We start from the raw sequence: 12,835 nt of genomic DNA, 5'->3' as shown, positions 1-12,835 counted from the left end.
ACACTCGCACACAATTGGCCCTCGGGTCTCTTATATGCCTTTCCTCCATCCCCACTGATCCCAAAATTTTTACAGAAAGCAAAAAGCCTGGGAAGGACTGTTATTCTGATAGCCCCATTTTGGCCTTGGCAGATATTGATGTCCTTCAAGAATGCAACTGCAGTCATAACATGTGGTTGTCCTGCCTCAGGCAGCCCTCGGTCGGCCGGATTCCAAAGTCTGGGTCCGACATCGGCTGATGTCACATTTCTCTCCGACGTCAGAGCGGCTGGAGTACATAAGCATCAGCTGACGCCATTTTCTTCAGTCTTTCTTGCCATGCGGTGCCCGAAGCAGAAGCAGTTCGCAAGTGCCGGTTGGTCAGCTCCTGTATTCTTCGATACCGAAGTCATCAAAAAAGCTAAGTACCCCATTGGGGACCTTTTCTTGCCTCAGCCGATGTCAGAAATTACTGAAAAAGTTAACAATTGTCTTTCTTGTGGTAAACAAATACCTCATAAGGATTTCCACTCTTACTGTCTTCCTTGCCTTGGCCCAGACTACGAAGTCTCAGCCTGTGTAGCCTGTGCTCGCTTCAACAAGCGCACTCTCAGGCGCCGGGCGGAGTTCGCTGAAGATTTTTTCGGCGATAAATTTGCTTACACCATGCCGTCGGAACTTCCGACATTGCAAACTCCCAAGAAGCGAAAAGACCGGGACCGACATCCTCGGCCCGCGTCTACCACTGACTCCACGCCAAAACCTACCGCGAGTGCTCCGGTTCCCTCTGAGACGGTCTCTCCACCGCTCCGAACCGAAGCCACCGCATTACCGACGACACCGATTCCGGACATCTCTCCGACGCCAGTTATCGATTTTCCTCCGGATACCGAAACCGAGGAAATGCCCGAGACCATTGCTGTAGACAAGGTCACTCCTGCACGTGAAGCTGCCAGGCCTCCTATGGCCATGTCTATTAAGGCCTACACTAGGGCTAAGGCAGCCAGCAAAACAAAGCATCTTACTACTAAAACCTTACCTCAGGCTACTCCAGAGACACAAATTATGTCCATGGCTGCTGACTTAATTTCTATGATTAGAGGTTCACAGGCCCATCCTGAGAGAGGATCCCAGCCTCCTTCTGATAAAAGGCCCCGGATTGAACCCTCTGACCCTATTCCTTCAGATGAAGATTCTGAGGGCTCTGTCCACTCTGATAGCCAGGAAGAGCTCTTCCAGACCTATGAGGACTCGGATGCAGAAGATTCCATCCCCTCGGCTTTTTCTTTTGGGGAAGTTCTGCATACCATGAGGGAACATTTCAAGTGGCAAGGACAGGAATATTCTGATTCCAGAAAACGCCTTAGGACTTTCCTTAAGAAGCCCCAGCACAGGCCCTTAGCTATTCCTCCTGTACTTGATGTTTTGGATGATTTATATTCTGACTCTAGTGCTACCCTGATTCTCTTCCTCCTGCTCCAGCCAAGCCAGACAGGTATTACAGGGTCCCAGAAACTCATTCCCATTTATTCAGGGCCCATACTGCTGATTTGGAAACTATTTCACAGGGGCCTAAAGGAGTTTCAGCTTCCACCTCTAAAATCCATTGCCCTCCAACAGGGAAGCTAGGTCATTAGAGAGATGGGGCAAAAGGTTTACACATCCACTACCTTATCTATGAGAGCTTTGAATTGCCTTTTTCATATGTTACAATATCAGGATTTCCTGTTAGAAGATTTACAAAAAACATTAGCCACTCCTGATCCTTTAGACAGGAAGGCTTTGCAGGAAGCTGTACATAACACTCAGCAAGTAAGCAATCACTTCCTGCAGTGTGGATATGATGCACTGGAAGCTTCATGTAGGGCAGCTATGACAGGGGCAGTCATTCGTAGACATGCGTGATTAAAAGATCAACCTCTACCAGATCATGTAAAGGCAAAACTTCTGGATGCACCTTTGGAAAAGAACAAGCTTTTTGGTGCTAATGCTAAGGATGTGTTAAAGACCATCGAAGAAAAAGCAAAATCAGTTCAGATGGTGAAAGATTTCCTCCAGGTTCAACCCCCCAGATTCAGTAGGAATTGGCCTTCAAAAAACTGGTCCTTTCCTAATCCAGAAAAGTTTCAAAGGGGTAAAAACGGACGTGGCCGAGGAAGAGGCCAATACAGAGGCCCTTACAGGGGACGACAATGGCAGCCAGGAAACCAAAGAAGTGATGCAGGGGTTTCACCTGCCCCACAGCCACAATCTCAATGACTTTCCTCTACTTCCGCCTACCAGGGAACAAATAGAAGGTCCCTTGGGTGGGAAATTATCTCTGTTTGCAGAAAATTGGCACAGACTGACAAAGGACAAATGGATTTTGGACATTATAGACCGAGGGTACAGGTTCCATTTTCATACCTTGCCAAGAAAACAAGGCATGCCAAACCTACCACAAAACCAGAGGGCAGAGGCTATCAAGCAAATCACTCTGCTGACTCGGATGAAAGCAATAGAAAGAGTTCCACAACAAGAACAAGACCAGGGGTTTTACTCAAGACTGTTCCTTGTTCCAAGAAAAGAATCTCAATGGAGGCCAATGCTGGACTTGTCCGCATTAAACACCTTTCTCATAGTACCAAAGTTCAAAATGCTGACTCTACAGCAACTCCTTCCCATGCTGGGCAAGGGGTCTTGGCTGATTACTCTGGACCTCAAGGAGGCATACCTGCATGTCCCTATCAGACACAGCTGCAGAAGATACCTCAGATTTCTTGCAGGGCCAGAGCATTATCAATTCTCAGCATTGCCATTTGGCTTATCTACCGCACCCAGAGTATTCACAAAATGCCTGGCTTCAGTAATTGCTCATTGCAGGCTCCAGGGGATACAAATTTACCCGTACCTGGACGACTGCCTCATACAAGCGGACGACAAATTGATGTTGACAAAAAACTTGGACTATGTCATACGATTACTTCAAGCTCTGGGATACACAGTCAACTTCCAAAAGTCAAGACCGCAGCCATCCCAGCAAATAATCTTCTTAGGAGCCAAACTAGACACAGCCTCTCAAATGGCTTACCTGACAGAAGACAAGCAAGAGAAGTTAACTCATTACTTCAAAGGTTTAGCAAAACTCACCCAGATGACTGCAAGGAGATTCCTACAGGCCCTGGGTTACATGGCATCCTGCATTCTCCTGGTTCCATTAGCAAGACTACACATGAGAAAGCTTCAATGGTACCTAAAAAGCATTTGGTCTCAACACAGCAACAACTTGGAGACAATCATACCGCTCATTCCATGCCTACAAAAGGAATTCCTATGGTGGGCCTCGGTGAGCCAGGCAAACACAGGTATGTCATTCAAAAAACCACAGATAAGACAGACCATGACCACAGACGCCTCAGACCTTGGATGGGGGGAGCACATGGAAGGCAGATGTATACAAGGACAATGGTCTCCAAAGGAAACACATCTGCATATAAACCAAAAGGAAATGCTGGCAGTAATGCATGCCATCGAGGCCTTTCAACATCAACTTCAGCAAGGCCATTTACTGATACGGACAGACAACACCACTGTGATGTGGTACATAAACAAGCAAGGGGGCACCCACTCTTACCCCCTTTGCAGACTGACAATGCATCTTTGGTAAAAATCACTGAGCCTAAACATCCAGTTACAATCCCAGTTTGTTCCAGGCAAAGACAATGTGTTGGCGGACAGCCTAAGCAGGAATTTCACAGATCCACACGAGTGGAGGTTACATCCGAAGGTCTTCACACAACTCACTTCGACATGGGGCAGGCCAGAAGTGGACCTATTTGCCTCTCACCTCAACCATCTTCTACCAAAATTCTGCACAAGGACATACCATCCAAAAGCTTGGAAAATAGATGCTCTCTCATTCAACTGGAACTTCCTAACAATCTATGCATTCCCACCTCTGCCACCGATGACCTCAGTATTACTAAAGATCAAAGCAGAGAGACCCAAGGGAATCATAATAGCTCCGGACTGGCCAAGACAACACTGGTACCCACTACTACAGAGCATATGTCACACCAGGAGGTGGGCCCTTCCCCAATGGCCTCTACTTTTGACTCAACACAATTTCGAAACAGTGCATCCAAACCTTCAGACACTGCAGCTAACAGCCTGGGAGATCCCATAAATAACCTCAACCTATCTCTCTCCAAGGAAGTTCAGCGGATACTAACAGAGGCTCGAAGACCATCCACCAGAAAGGTTTACTTAGCAAAGTGGAAAAGATTCAGCAATTGGAATACCAGCAAGGGGCGTGATGCATCATTGTTGAACATCCCACTCATCTTGGAATATTTGGCAGATCTGCTAAAGAACGGCCTCTCATATTCTTCCATAAAGATACATGCATCAGCTATTTCAGCTAGATACAACACTGATCCTCCTGTTTTTTCACACCCTTTGCTAAGGCAATTCCTCAGGGGAATCAAGAACATTAAGCCACCAAGAAAGGCCCCAGTGCCAGCCTGGGACCTCAATTTTGTCCTAGAAAAACTGACTCTACCTCCATTTGAGCCAGCAGCTTCAGTTGACTTGCAATTTCTCTCATGGAAGACAGCTTTCCTGTTGGCAATTACCTCAGCAAGAAGGGTTTCGGAACTACAGGCCCTAATGGCAATACCACCGTTCATAATTTTTCACAGAGACAGGGTTTCATTAAGGACCAACCCTACTTTTATGCCAAAGGTGGTATCTAGGGTTTCTTTAAATCAAGCCATTCATCTGCCTGCTTTCTTCCCCAATCCTGAGAATAAGGGGGAAAGACTGTTGCATACCTTGGACATTCACAGACAACTTCGATACTACCTGGACAGAACCAAGGCCAGTAGGAAGTCTGAACAACTTTTTGTAGCTTACGCCCCTGCAGTCCAAGGAAAAGCAATTTCAAAACAGACTATTTCAAAATGGATTGGACATTGCATCAGATTCTGTTATTCCTTTCATGGAAAGACTGTTCCAGCCAATGTCAGACCACATTCCACCAGAGCTACAGCCACCTCTACAGCATTCTTAAGAGGGGTGCCTACTAAGTACATTCTAGAAGCTGCTACATGGAGCTCCATGCATACATTCTCCAAACACTACAATCTCCCTCTATACTCCAGATCCAGAGCAGGCTTTGCTTTGGCAGTCCTGCAGGGTTTGATTGCCACACCATCTTTTTCCTAGAGCATTCCTCCTCCCCCAGCTAAGCTATGTTATTCTACCCACATGTTATGACTGCAGTTGCATTCTTGAAGGACATAGTACAGTTTTGTACCTACCATAAATGTAGATGTCCGATAGACATGCAACTGATGTCAGATTTTCCCTCCCTCCATACCCCTCTATGCCTAGGGTCCACTCCTATCCCTGTTACTCTTAGCTGGGGATATCTGTTATGGTGTATTTGTTTTATTGCTCATTTATTTGTCTGGAATCCTGTTTTTGTCTTCCAATTTGATTACAGCCTTCCTTGGAGGGCACCTGGCATCTGGGGCAAGAAACACTGAAGAAAATGGCGTCGGCTGATGCTTATGTACTCCAGCCGCTCTGACGTCAGAGAGAAATGCGACATCAGCCGATGTCGGACCCAGACTTTGGAATCCGGCCGACCGAGGGCTGCCTGAGGCAGGACAACCACATGTTATGACTGCAGTTGCATGTCTATCGGACATCTACATTTATGGTAGGTACAAAACTGTACTTTCCCCTTCCTTCAACAATACCAAGTGGAAGAACCTTGGGTTCTGGACCCAGTGCCAGACCTTCTGACTCATTCATCGGGAGTTCTTCACCCCTCTCTTGTATCCCTCAAACTGACAGCTTGGCTGCTCCACTTCCCAACCTAGCCAGGTCTCATGATTTGTCTCCCGCGATTCAGCATATTCTGGTTTCCTCTCATAAAGTCTCCACCAGGAAACTATATAACAGCAAATGGAAACAATTTGGTCATTGGGATTCTCAACATGGTATTGATCCCTTTATCGCCCTATTCGTAGCATTCTGGAATTTTTTACTTCACTTTTCCACGGTGGTGCAGCAGCCGCTACTATAAGGGTTCAATTGGCTGCCATATCTAACTTCCATGTGGGATGCGGAGGTGCTAACATTATGTCCCACAGATTATGTAAAGCCTTTTTGAAAGGGACTCATCACCTTCGACCCCCTATCAGACATCCGATTACTCCCTGGAATCCAAATTTGGTGCTGTCTCAACTCATGCTTCCCCCTTTTGAGTCCGCATCTTCTTGTCCTTTGAAGTTCCTTTCTTGGAAGACAATTTTCTTAGTGGCCATTACTTCGGCGCGTAGAGTTTCTGAACTTCAAGCACTCTCTATTAGGCCCCCATATTTTTTCTTCCACCCCGACAGAATGTCTCTAAGAACAAATCCATCCTTCCTCCCAAAGGTCTGTTCTGAAGCAAACTTGAACCAGTCCATTGAACTTCCCACTTTTTCAGGCATCATGCCAGTAAATTGGAATACATGTTGCATAAGCTTGATGTTCACAGACAATTGAGATTTTATTTGGACAGAACAAAAGAATTCAGAAAATCAGATCAACTATTTGTTTCCCAAGCAGACAATAAGAAGGGCCTTTTGGTATCCAAAATTACGTTGTCCAAATGGCTTTCTGATTGTATAAAGTTTGCATATTCTTCATCCCATCAACCTTTAGAATGTGAAGTGAAAGCTAATTCTACCAGGGCTGTTACTACGTCCGTAGCTCACACAGCCCATTTACCTTTGGACACCATTTGTGCAGCTGCTACTTGGTCCAAACCTCATACGTTTATTACTCATTACAAAGTGGACAAGGCCTCCAGGGACAGGGTTTCCTTTGATTCCACCATTCTCAGGAATGTACTCCCATGAGCCGCCCAGGATTAGGGTGCTTGGGATGCTACCCACATATAAGAACAAACGGCGAGATTGAACAACTTCACATAAAGAAGTTATGTTCTTACCATAACGTTCCATGTGAGTTGTTCATCTCGCCTTTGTTCTTACACTCCCTCCCACCTTCCCCCTCCATGTTCTGGAAGAACAGGTATGACTGGTGGTCTGGTTGATCTTACTAGTGTCCTCTTGTCAGCCAGGTTATCTTTTAACTAATTGTAAATAGTTACTTTGTTATATTGGGTTGCTTAGTTGTGTTTCTTGCTGGGTTCAACAAACTAGAGCTGGGGTTTGGCAGCAGAGCATTATGGGATGGGGACTGTGTCTCGAGCTTCTCAGAGATCTAGAGCTTGGAAAGCGGCCGATTCAGAGCTGATGGATCGGCTCCAAACCCACGTGTAAGAACAAAGACGAGATGAACAACTCACATGGAAAGTTATGGTAAGAGCATAACTTCTTTTTTTCTCTTCTGTGCCTAATTTTTTCTTTGATTCAACATGACTGACAAAAGAGGAATGACTGGGTTCAAGCAGTGTGACAAGTGTGGACGAAAGATGCCTAACTCGAACGGACTTCTTTCGTGCGTCTACTGCCTTGGAGTTCCTCATCTCCAGACCCAACCTCCTTGTGACATATGTAAAAATGTTAGATGTTCATCGTGTTTCACTGTTGCAGTCATTACACTTGGGTTATCCTGCTGGCAGGCTACCCGCAGTCGGCCTGAATTCCAAAGTCCTGGTCCAGCGTCGGTTGCTGTTGCCTCTTCCCTGACGCCAGTGCAGAAGGGGTGTAAAAGATGCAGCCGACGCCATTTTCTTCAGTCTTTCTTGCTGTGCGGTGCCCGAAGCAAAAGCAGTTGGCAAGTGCCGGTCGGCCGACTCCTGAGATTTTCGAAATTGAATTTCAAATCTGAGGTCTTTAATAAAGCTAAGTATCCCGTTGGGGAAACTATTTTCTTGCTCCAGACTGATGTCAGAAAAAGTTAACAATTGTATTTCTTGTGGGAAGCAAATACCTCATAAGGATTTTCATTCTTACTGTATTCCTTGCCTAGGCCCTGACCACTTCGTTGCTAGTTGTCGGTTTTGTGCTAGATTTAACCAATGCACTATTAAGCGTCGGTACGATTTTGCTTTTCATTACTTTGGCCGAAGGTTTAATTATATAATGCCGTCGGAACAGCCAACAACCGGAATTCATAAAAAGCGCAAGGAAAAAGAAAAGGACAGGCATCCGAGGACCAAAACCGACGACAAAGCTTCTTCTAGCCAGTCGCCGGTTCTAAGTGAGGCACTTTTGCAGCCCCTGACACCTGCTACCTTAGAGCCACAGGCCGCCTCCGACTCCCACGTGGAGACAACTAGGCCTCTGGATACTCAAGGTATTGGGCCTTTGGAAACTAATCCCTCAGAAGGGTCTGGAGCCGCTGAGCAGTCATCGGCTTCTGAGGGTGTTTTCAGACCTACACAGCTTTATATCAAGCCAACTTCAGCATTCAAGACAAAGTCTAAAACAGTTTTAAAGACAAGGAAACAAGTACAGCATTCTCCAGGACAGACTTCCATGCCTAAGAAACAGATGCTCAAAATGGCCGAAGACCTAATTACTTTGATCAGGGGTTCCCATCCCCCTCCTAATAAGAGGCCTAGGCAAGACACTGAATATGATTCCTCTGATCAGGTTTCCATTTCTTCTGACTCCTCTTCAGAACAGGGATACTCTATTCCTTCCTATGAGGATTCTGATGCTGAAGAATCTATTCCTTCAGCTTCTCCTCCTGAGGATTACTCCTTTGGGGAAACCCTATATACCATGAGGGAGCATTTCCACTGGGAGAGCCAAGATTATTCAGAATCTAAGAAAAGGCTCAGAGACTTTCTTTTACTACCTCAGCACAGACCTCTTGCTATTCCACCTGTTCTAGACATTGTAGATGATGTATTTTCAGAGTCCGGCCTATCTCCTGACTCTTTACCTCCTGCACCTGTTAAGCCTGACAGATACTACAGGGCTCCAGCCTCTCATAAATTTCTATATAAAAACCCTGCTGCTGACCCAGAAACTATTTCTCAGGGTCCCAAAGGGGTCAAGGCCGCTACTGCAAAAAACCCTGTCCCCTCAGATAGAGATTCAAGGGCACTGGACAGATGGGGGAAAAAGTTTACACTTCTGCTACCTTGGCTGTAAGGGCTTTAAATTGTCAGTTTCATATGCTTAAATATCAGCAATACTTAATGTCTCTGCTAAAACAGAAAATGTTGACAAATTCTGAATGTTCTGAGAACAAGGAAATGCAGGATTTATTGCATGCAGCTGAACAAGTGGGAAAGCATACTTTGCAATGTGGTTATGATTCACTGGAGGCCTCTTGCAGGGCTGCTGTAACAGGTTCAGTCATTAGAAGGCATGCTTGGTTAAAGGAACAGACTCTGCCTGATCATGTTAAAGCAAAATTATTGGATGCTCCATTACAGTATGATACTTTGTTTGGTGTTAAGGCAGAAGAGGTGTTAAAGAAAATGAAGGATAAAGCTAAATCTATGCAGACAGTAAAGGATTTCTTACAGGTACAGCCACCCAGATTTAGCAGGAACTGTCCTTCTAAGAATTGGTCCTTTCCCGTGTCAGACAGGCCACAAAGAGGCAGATACAGATGCCCTAGAGGCAGACAACAGCCCCAGGGCTCATACAGGCCCAAACAATGCGGTGCTTCTACCTCTAAAAGCAGAGAAGACAAATCACAGCCTTTTAAAAAACAGTCCCAATCACTTTCCTCTGCCAATGCCAAGCATTTATCTTTTGGCAGCTCCCTTGGGGGAAAGCTAGCACTTTTTTCACAAAATTGGCACATGATCACCCAGGACAAATGGGTCTTAAATATAGTCTCTCAGGGCTATAGGTTCCAATTTCACACCCTTCCAAAGGCAAAAGGTATGCCAGACCTGCCACACAATCAATGGGCAGAGGCACAAAAACAAGTTTCATCTCTCATGGACATGAGGGCTATTCAGCCAGTGCCGCAACAAGAGCAGGGACAAGGATTTTACTCAAGACTTTTCTTAGTACCAAGAAAGGACAAAGCACGGAGACTAATTCTGGACCTGTCTATTCTAAATACTTTTCTGGACGTTCCGAAATTCAAAATGTTGACTCTGCAGCAGCTTCTTCCCATGCTGGGCAAGAAGGCTTGGCTTGTAACTTTGGACCTCAAAGAGGCATACCTGCATGTCCCAATCAGACAATCTTGCAGAAGATACCTCAGATTCATAGCTGGCTCAATGCACTACCAATTCTCTGCACTGCCCTTTGGCTTATCTACTGCGCCCAGGGTCTTCACAAAATGCCTGGCACCAGTAATTGCATTTTGCAGACAAAGAGGAATTCAAATATATCCCTACTTGGACGACTGCCTTATTCAAGCAGAGACCAAAGACATTCTACTAAAGCATCTGGCGTTTGTAAAAAATTGCTTAGGGTGCACAGTAAACGAAAAGAAATCAAAACTAGTACCTTCTCAAGAGATAATATTCCTGGGTGCAAGTTTAAATACAACTGCCCAGATGGCTTATCTAATGCCAGACAAACAAAGGCAACTGACTTCTTACTTCGAAAGCGTGGCAACAAAGACCCAGTTATCTGCAAGAAAAATTCTGCAGGCTCTGGGCTACATGGCATCCTGCATTCTGCTAATTCCATATGCAAGGATGCATATGAGGAAACTACAATGGTATCTAAAAAGTTTTTAGACTCAACATTGCCACAGCCTGGAATCATTAATTTCACTCATTCCCTGCCTGCAACAGGAGTTTCGATGGTGGGCACAGGCCTGTCACCACAACAAGGGACAGCCATTCACTTTACCCACAGCCAGGCAAACACTAACAACAGATGCATCAGATTATGCCTGGGGGGCCCACATGGCAGGAAAATGTATTCAGGGCACATGGCTCGCAAGCCAAAGGCATCTTCACATCAATCAAGAAGAGATGCTAGCTGTACAAAATGCCCTGACAGCCTTCAAGGACCTACTTCATCCAGGACAGCTGCTGATAAAGACGGACAACACCACAGTCATGTGGTATATAAACAAGCAGGGGGGCACACATTCCTACCCCCTCTGCAGACAAGCCATGATTTTATGGAATACAGCATTGACTTACCAAGTACACCTGCAAGCACAATTCCTGCCAGGAAAAACAAATGCTCTGGCAGACGAACTAAGCAGAAACCTCATGGATCCTCACGAGTGGAAACTAGATCCACAAATCTTCAACATGATAACAAGGAAAATGGGGATGCCCAGACATAGATCTTTTTGCCTCCCCTCACAACTGCCAACTTCAGAGATTCTGCACAAGGACTTATCACAAACAAGCATGGAAAGTGGATGCTTTGTCATTCAGCTGGAACAACCTTACAGTATATGCCTTTCCTCCACTGCCTCTCCTCCCCAAGGTACTCCTAAAGGTCAGACAAGAGAAGCCACTAATGATATTGATTGCCCCGGATTGGCCACGCCAACACTGGTACCCAATCCTAAGGAGCTTGTCTCAAGGCCCAGCCTGGACATTGCCTGAAATTCCTCATTTACTGACCCAACAAAACAATCAGATCTTGCACAGCCAACTCAGACCCCTAAATCTAGCTACATGGCGGATAGTGTAACCATTCATAATACACCTCTCTCTAAAGTGGTTATGGATGTTATTTTGGAGGCCAGGAGGCCCAGCACCAGAAAATCTTATGCAGGAAAATGGAAGAGATTCTGTCCTTGGAACCAGGCACAAGGAATTGACATGCTTGTTCCAAATATTCCTCAGATTTTACAATATCTAACTGAGATGCTGGACAAAGGCCTATCCTTCTCATCAATTAAGATCCATGCTTCTGCCATTTCAGCTCATTACAATACAGACCCACCTATTTTTTCACATCCATTGCTTAGGCAGTACCTCAGGGGGGCCAAAAACATAAGACCTCCAAGGAGAGCACCAATACTTGCATGGGACCTCAATTTTGTCTTGGAAAAACTCACACTGCCTCCTTTTGAACCAGGCAATACAGCTGAGATAAAATTCTTATCATGGAAAACAGCTCTGCTCCTAGCAATAACTTCAGCAAGAAGAGTCTGAGTTACAGGCATTAATGGCTGCGGAACCTTTTATTATCTTCCATCCAGACAGGGTTTCTCTAAGGACAAACCCAACATTTATGCCTAAGGTAGTATCCAGTGTGGCTCTTAACCAAACCATTCATTTGCCAACTTTTTACCCAAACCCACAGAATAAAGGGGAGAGACTTCTGCATTCTTTGGACATACACAGACAGCTATGCTTCTACTTGGACAAAACTAAAGCTTTCAGAAAAACTGAGCAACTTTTAGTGTCATATGCTGCAGGATCACAAGGAAAGGCTATCTCAAAGAAGACTATTTCAAAATGGATAGGACACTGCATTCATTTCTGCTATTCACAACATGGAAAATCAGTGCCTAAGGGCATCAGACCACATTCTACCAGGGCAGCAGCCTTCCTCAGAGGAGTACCAACCAAGGATATTTTGGAGGCTGCAACTTGGACTTCAGTGCACACTTTTACTAAGCACTACCACTTACCTCTTTACTCTAAATCCAGAGCAGGCTTTGCCACTGCAGTCCTGCAGGACCTTATAGCCACTCCTAATTCTATTTAGACCCAGCCGCCCAACCTCAGCTTTGGGATTCAACCCAAGTGTAATGACTGCAACAGTGAAACACGATGAACATAGTACAGTTTTGTACCTACCATAAATGTATATGTTCGAGTGTATTCATTGTTGCAGTCCAGGTTACCCACCCACCATCCCCCTTTCTTTGCTGGGACTTATCTGTACTTCTCTATGTATGGTGGTGTATTTGCTTGTAGATGAAGGTATTGTTTATTTTAGTGCATGCTTTTATA

The sequence above is a fragment of the Protopterus annectens genome, chromosome 1.part1 (genome assembly GCF_019279795.1).
Source record: "Protopterus annectens isolate FY-2018-M chromosome 1.part1, PAN1.0, whole genome shotgun sequence".
NCBI classification, from domain to species: Eukaryota; Metazoa; Chordata; order Ceratodontiformes; family Protopteridae; genus Protopterus; species Protopterus annectens.
Note: the sequence above shows the minus strand (reverse complement) of the source record.